Source organism: Lipotes vexillifer, unplaced genomic scaffold (genome assembly GCF_000442215.2).
Source record: "Lipotes vexillifer unplaced genomic scaffold, Lipotes_vexillifer_v1.1 scaffold628, whole genome shotgun sequence".
Classification (NCBI taxonomy): domain Eukaryota; kingdom Metazoa; phylum Chordata; class Mammalia; order Artiodactyla; family Lipotidae; genus Lipotes; species Lipotes vexillifer.
The window spans coordinates 729,692-737,467 of record NW_006779395.1 but is presented as its reverse complement, the minus strand read 5'-3'; positions in this window follow the sequence as shown (position 1 = coordinate 737,467).

Genomic DNA, 7,776 nt, shown 5'->3' with positions numbered 1-7,776 from the left:
TTGTGGCTCGTGGGCTCTAGAGCACAGGCTCAGTAGTTGTGGTGCATGGGCTTAGTTGCTCCACGGCATGTGGGATCTTCCCAAACCAGGGATCAAACCCGTGTCCCCTGCCAATGCAGGCGGATTCTTAACCACTGCGCCACCAGGGAAGTCCTCACCTGTCATCACCTTAAAGTGAAATGATATGAATTTACAATTAAACAAGGTAATAAATACTCTAAATTCATCAGTCCCTGATTACATTACTGTTTTCTATGCTTCTGATGATATTTATGTCCACTTTGTCTGTTTGGTGGGAATACCACAGGCCCAGTGATTCCTTCATTTCTTCCCAACTGTGTCTTCAATGATGTCAGGGTGGTAGCTGGAGATTGTCCACGGTGGAAGTAATTACACCATCCACATTGGCCAGTGCCATACACCAGGGCTGGAATTATTGTTTTTTTGTTTGTTTGTTTTTGCAGTACGCGGGCCTCTCACTGTTGTGGCCTCTCCCGTTGCGGAGCACAGGCTCCAGACGCGCAGGCCCAGCGGCCATGGCTCATGGGCCCAGCCACTCCGCGTCATGTGGGATCTTCCCGGACCGGGGCACGAACCCATGTCCCCTGCATCGGCAGGCGGACTCTCAACCACTGCGCCACCAGGGAAGCCCAACAATGCAGATTAAACTTAAAAGCTTATTGTGTCCAGGGACTTCCCTGGTGGTCCAGTGGGTAAGACTCCACGTTCCCAATGCAGGGGGCCTCAGTTAGATTTCTGGTCAGGAAACTAGATCCCACATGCATGCTGCAACTAAGAGTTTGCATGCCACAACTAAGAAGTCCGCATGCTGCAACTAAGAGTCCGCATGCTGCAACTAAGAGTCCACATGCTGTAACTAAAATCCCGCATGCCAGAACGAAGATCCTGCATGCCGCAACTAAGACCCTGTGCAGCCAAAAATAAATAAATAATGAGTAAATCAATCAATTAATTAATTAAAAAAGAAAAGCTTACTGTGTCCATAGCCATGACATTTTTGAATAACACAGAAAATGGAGGGACTGTTTCCCAGCATTTGAGAACAGTTATATGATTCAGCCAAGAAGTTACTCAGATCAAAAATGGTTTCAGTTTAATAAATATAATTCATATGAAAGTGAGGAGTTGTTTACCAGATCACATATCAGATTTGAGGACCATAAATTTATTGGGGAAAGAGCTGATGGGGATGCAATTCCATTTGTCGAACCACGGTTGAATGCAAGGGCTTGGCAAAAATCAGTGGGTGCGTCCTGTGAGAACCGTCTGGCTGTGTGGACTTTACAGTGTGGGGTACAGGCAGACCTCATTTTGTTGTGCTTTGCAAATATTGCAGTTTTTACAGAATAAAGGTTTGGGGTAACCCTGCATCGAGCAAGTCTATCAGTGCCATTTTTCCAACAGCAGTTGCTCACTTCCTGTCTCTGTGTCACATTTTGGTAATTCTTGCGGTATTTCAAGCTTTTCCATTATTATTATATCTGTTCTGGTGGCCTGCGATTAGTGATCTTTGATGTCACTATTGCAGAAGGATTATAACTCACTGAAGGCTCAGATAATGGTTAGCACTTTCTAGCAATACAGTATTTTTAAATTAATGTGCATTTTTTAAAAGACATAACACTATTGCACACTTAATAGATTACATTATAGTGTAAACATAACTTTTATATGTGCTATATTTTTTGGAAACCGAAAATATCGTGTGACTCACTTTATTGCTACATGCGCTTTATTTTGGGGGTCCGGAACCGAACCTGAGATATCTCCGAGGTGAGGCTGTATTGTGTATTTTAAGCATTATTTGTAAATCATGTGCTAATACATCCTTTACATCACTTAAATTTGTAACAGACACAAATATGTATATGTCAGCAAACACAGTTTTTCAGAGTTGGCCTGGAGCCCTCGCCTGCACCAGCTGCCCACCCCTTGCCCAGGCCGGGCCAGGTGCCTCTTTGCTCACCCCACAGTAACCTGTGTGGGACTGTAGCACTGCATCCTTTTGTGCGTCTTGCCTTCTGAACTTCACAAGGACAGGGAAATCTCTGTAGCTCCACACTTGATGCAATGCCTGGCACATATTAGGGGCCCCTCCCGAAATGTGATGACTGAATCCGTGGATTTAATGGTTGAGCAGTGAAGGCACCCTCTGTGCGCTTCCCCCTCCTTGGGAGGGGCTGCATTCCTGGCTTCCGCAGTGGGGTGTGGCCCGTGATGAGTCCAGTTGGTGATGCGGCGGAGTGATGTCAGCCACTTTCAGACAAGACCCTCCAGATGTCTCTTCCTTCCCTGCCCGGGCCCCCTGGAGACCAGGTGTTCCTGACTTTGTAGCCATGTGACAAGGAACGATGCCTGGCCCACAAAGTGACTTTGAGTAAAGAAACTTTTGTTAAGCCACTGAGATCATGGGGTTTATTTGTTACCACAGCACAGCCTAATCTATCCTGACTAATACAATGAGGAAATGGAGACGTGGGAGGTGACTCCGGCCGGGTTGAGTAGCTTGTTAGTGGCAGGGCTGGGCCAAGCGCCATTTTCATTTTCACTATACATACTGTTCCCACCCCCTGCAAGGCATTTCTCCCCTCCCAAACGCTTTTTCAGAAATAGTGTGAATCCGAGGTGGGTTTTGTTCAAAGTCCTGTTTCAGAGGATGACTGGTTGGGACCCACTCACAGTGAGGCCCCCAGAGGCAGCTGCCAGCCCAACAGGGATGCCCACCAGGCCTGCTTGTTCATTAGAGGATCAGCCTGTATGGCTGGTGTCTGGGCTTCAGTCTCCATTAACTGTCATTAGTCTGGCTGATGTTTCACCCAAAGCATCTGTCCCCGGCCTGTGATTTACCACTTCCCTCTGAATTATCTGGACAGATCTGGTACTTGGATGGAGAGAGAACCAGCTTTAAAAGTGGCTTCCTCAGGGCATAGAACTTGGGCCCTGTATTTCGTCCTATGTTCCCCCCTTTACTTGCACACTGCTACCACACTCAGCACTTCTGAAACCAGATGTGGCAGGGGGGTTCCCCCACCAGGCAATTCTCTGTGATGCCAGCTGGGTGTCCTGCAGTTTAACTCGATTCTGACACTGTCTAACTGGAGAGGGTGTCAGATCCCACAGGGTAAGGGCTCAGTCCCATGAGACCCCCCTCTCCTCTATAGATGCCAATCAGAAGTAGTAGGTCCCCAGGTTACCCACGACTTCTGTCTGATTTGGCTACAAACTGGAGGTTCCCATGACCTCTTCCCCCTTGGATCAGATTATTTGCTAGAACAGCTCACAGAACTCAGGGGAACACTTCCTCTACCAGTTTATTTTATGATAAAGGATACAGATGAACAGTCTGATAAGGAGACACGGAGGGTGAGGTCTGGGAGGGTCCCGAGTGCAGGAGCTTCTGTCTCCGTGGAGTTGGGGTGTGTCACCCTCCCAGTATGTGGTTGTGCTCATCTGCTTGGAAACTCACCAGCCGCCCAGTGGGATTTTGTGGAGGCTTCTCACGTAGGCATGATCGATTATTAACTCCGTTTCCAGCCCCTCTCCGCTCCCTGGAGAATGGGGGGTGGCGGGTTGCAGGGCGGGGCTGGAAATCCCAAGCTTCTAATCATGGCTGGGTCCTTCTGGTGACCGGCCCCATCCAGGCGCCCACCCAGAGCCACCTCATTGGAACAAAGGACACTGCCATCACCCAGGAAATCCCAAGTGTTTTAGGAACTCTGTGCCAGGAATTGGGGGCAGAAACCAACATATATATTTCTTCTTATCTCACAGTCCCTGAAGGCCAAGCAGAAGAACCTGTTGTTAGCTGGAGAGGCATTAGCTTCCACAAACATTTATTAAGTGTGGATTGTGTGTCAGGCATTAGGCTATTTAGATAGCAGAGTGAGTGTGTATAATATAACATGTGTAGTATAATAGAATATGTTTAGTATTAGTATGGTATTATTACAGCATAGCATCCTATGTATAGTATAGATAGTGTAGTAGAATACGTGCCCTAGAGGAGGGTATTAGCATAGCAGAGCATAGTACTCTTTGTCTTATTCCTCCTGTGAGGGCTTGGCAATTTCCTCTTTCTTTGATTGCAAAGCGGGATTCTGGAACCATCTGGTTGAAGACAGAGCCCTGAGTGGCTGGGATGACGTGAGGGCTGAGCGCGTTCCTGCCTGGTGATGACAGCGCCTTCACATTCCTCGGCCCTGCCCATCCTCCTTGTTAGGCATTCCGCCCATGCCTTGTGCTTACCTCTCTCCCAAGCACCGTCCTTGGCTTTGTGTGGTTTCTGTCTCCTCAGGAGCAGGGTGTGTGTTGTGCTTTGTTTCTGTGTGGTTGTGTCCCCAGTGCCTGGAAAGGTGCCCTGTGTTTGTTGAATGACTGCTAGACCACAAGGCCACATGGGCAGGGACTGCCTCCCCTGCTCTGAGGCCCCGCCTCACACAAGGTTTCATCCCAGTCACTGTGGAGACCCACAGCCCCTCACGGTGCCCTCCCCACCTAACTGCTTTAGTCCCAACTTGCCTCTGGGTCTTTACACCGGCAGTGCCCTTGGCCTAGAACACTGCTCCCCTTGTAGTCCCGTGAGCCCTGCGTGCCCTTCAAGTCTCAGCTTGGCCACCTTCCCTGACCGCTGCCCTCTCCTCTGTCCCTGGCCCCAATATTGCCTTCTTGCAGTTACCTTGCTTACTTGTCTGTCTCCTCCCTGGACTGCCAGCTGGGGAAGATGGCACTAGGTGTGCCCAGCTCACGGCTGTCTCCTCAGCCCCTGGGACAGCATGTAGTAGGTGCTCAAATACTAGTAGGATGAATCAATGGGTGGTGATCACGACCAACATGTGACTACTTGATACATTCAAGGGAGACCCCAAAGCCGCGTGGCAAGGATGCAGGAAGTGTGGCCTGGCCCCTCATCTAGGTGAGGGTTCCTGTGGATCGTCTCCCCCGTGGCCGCCCTGGGCAGGACCAAGAGAGTGGCCCAAGTCTACTATTCTTTCTGTCTCTCTCTGTCTCTCTCCCTCAAACAGGTTTACCTGCTTTCTAAAATTTAAAAGTAACATATACTCATTGGAAGACTTCAGAGCTCCTCCGGTCTTTTAATGTTCAAACACCTGTTCAGCGTGAGAGCTGTTAACTGAACACCCACCATGTGCCAGAGGCCACACTAGGCACTGGGGATGGTCCCTACCCTCCATGATATCACAGTCCAGCACCTCTTCTGCATCTCCGCTCACTCCCCCATCTGTGCACTTAGAAGACAGAGCCTGTTTTCTGTGTACTAGCCCAGGCCTCTGAATCACATGGAAGTTTCTCATTCAGTAGATCTGAGTTGACTCTGCTAATTTGCCTTTCTAACATATTTCCTGGTGACGTTGATTCTGCCAGTCAGGGGACCACACTTTGAGAACCACTGCCCTAGACTATACTGCTTTTACAGTTTTTGGACGTTTTGCACACCCATTATCTCATTTAGTCTTTCAAAATCTCTCACCTGAGTACCTTAAGTGCATACAGCTGGTGAGAGTTGAAGTCGAATCGTAAGCCCAGGTCTTCCTATGGAACGCTGCCCTCACTTAGAGGTACCATGTGGCATCTGAAGATCCCCACTGCCTTAGGAGTCCTGAGAAGGTGGTGATGGGTCTGGCTGGAGGAAGCAGGGGTTGAGTTTGCAGGGGAAGGCCCCAGGAGGACATTTCTGGGAGGGAGAGAGGGTCTACCATTCCATTCTGGAAGGAGACTTGACTGGGAGCAATATGGGCTGAGAGCTGCTTGAGGAAGAGCTACTGGGCCCATCCACCTAGAATATGCAGGAGGGTGGAGGTGATGCTGCAGAGGAAGAGGGGGCCACCCTGGGAGCCTCCTGGCCTGAGGCAGGTTTAATTGGGGCCTGGATCATTCCACCTGCCTTGTGGAGGCTTCTCTGGAAGTTCTGGCTGGCGAGGCAGGCTACTGCCCTCCTTGGGGACTGGCTGGGAGTGTGCTGGGCAGGACGGAAAGTCCGAGGGCCCAGCCAGCCCAGCAACTCAGAAAAAGCACTTCCTCCTTGGCAGCCTTGTGGCAGCCAAGGGGCCCTGGCCGCACAATCCACCAGTATTCCCTGGAGCCTTTCGTGCGCTGGGCTGGGCCGGGCACTTCCTCCTCTGGGAGGAGGCCCCGGGGGGCGGTCGGGGAGTCCAGCTCTGAGAGGAGCTCTGCGGGGAGAGGAGAGAAGACGTGGAAAAGTGTGAGCTTGGATGGGGAGTCCTCCCATGTGTATCTAAGCAGGAAGCCAGACCTGCCCAGCCCTGGAGAAGGAAAATAAACTGGAGACCTATTTTTAGAAAATGGCAAAACCCTGTTTCTCAATAGGTAGTGGAATTTAAATCTAAAACTCGCTCCTTTACTGAAGTAACCACTGGATTGCATGTAGGAATGGGACCATAGTGAATGGTAGATTCTGAACCAGGCTGTGAGGCCAGGACCTGCTCACCCCTCCATGGTGCTGGGCTTGATCAGAGCCACTCTGGAAGCTCTATAGGAATTCCCGTTCCGCCTTTGTGGTTGTGGTTTTGATGGTGATGATGGTGGTGATGATAGTGATGGTGATGATGATAGTGATGATGATTGATGGTGATGGTGATAGTGATGGTGATGATGATAGTGATGATGGTGATGATGATAGTGATGGTGATGGTGATGATGATGATAGTGATGGTGATGATGATAGCGATAGTGATGGTGGTGATGGTGATGATAGTGATGGTGATGATGATGGTGATGGTGATGATGATGGTGATGGTGATGATGATAGCGATAGTGATGGTGGGGATGGTGATGATGATAGTGATGGTGATAGTGATGGTGATGATGATAGTGATGATGATTGATGGTGATGGTGATGATGATGATGATGATAGTGATGATGGTGATGATGATAGTGATGGTGATAGTGATGGTGATGATGATGATGGTGATGGTGATGATGATGATGATAGTGATGATGGTGATGATGATAGTGATGGTGATAGTGATGGTGATGGTGATGATGGTGATGGTGATAGTGATGGTGATGATGATGATGATGGTGATGTGATGATGATGATGATAGTGATGATGGTGATGATGATAGTGATGGTGATGGTGATGATGATAGTGATGATGGTGATGATGATAGTGATGGTGATAGTGATGGTGATGGTGATGATGGTGATGGTGATAGTGATGGTGATGATGATGATGATGGTGATGGTGATGATGATAGTGATAGTGATGGTGATGATGGTGATGATGATAGTGATAGTGATGGTGATGATGGTGATGGTGATGGTGATGATGATAGTGATAATGATGGTGATGATGATAGTAATGGTGATGGTGATGGTGATGATGGTGATGGTGATGATGATAGTGATGATGGTGGTGACGATAGTGATGGTGATAGTGATGGTGATGGTGATGATGGTGGTGTGTGGTACTTAACATATGCGGTCTCATTCACTCCTTACAACAACCCTATGAGGTGATTAAGGTTCACCCCATTTTCTCCGATGAAGAAAGTGAGGCTCAGAGAGGGAGGTTAAGTCTTATAGCAATTGCAGGGCTGGGTCAGGTCGGGATAATGACAAAGCCTGCTCTATGTGAACCCGTCATGAAATCTCAGAATTGGAAGGAGTGCCGCTGTGTGCAGTTCTGGTCGCTTTCCTCTGCAGGGCACTTGCCCCATGTCTGCACACCTCCGTGGAGGTGGGCGCTCATGCTTCTGTGAACCAACCACTCTTTCCG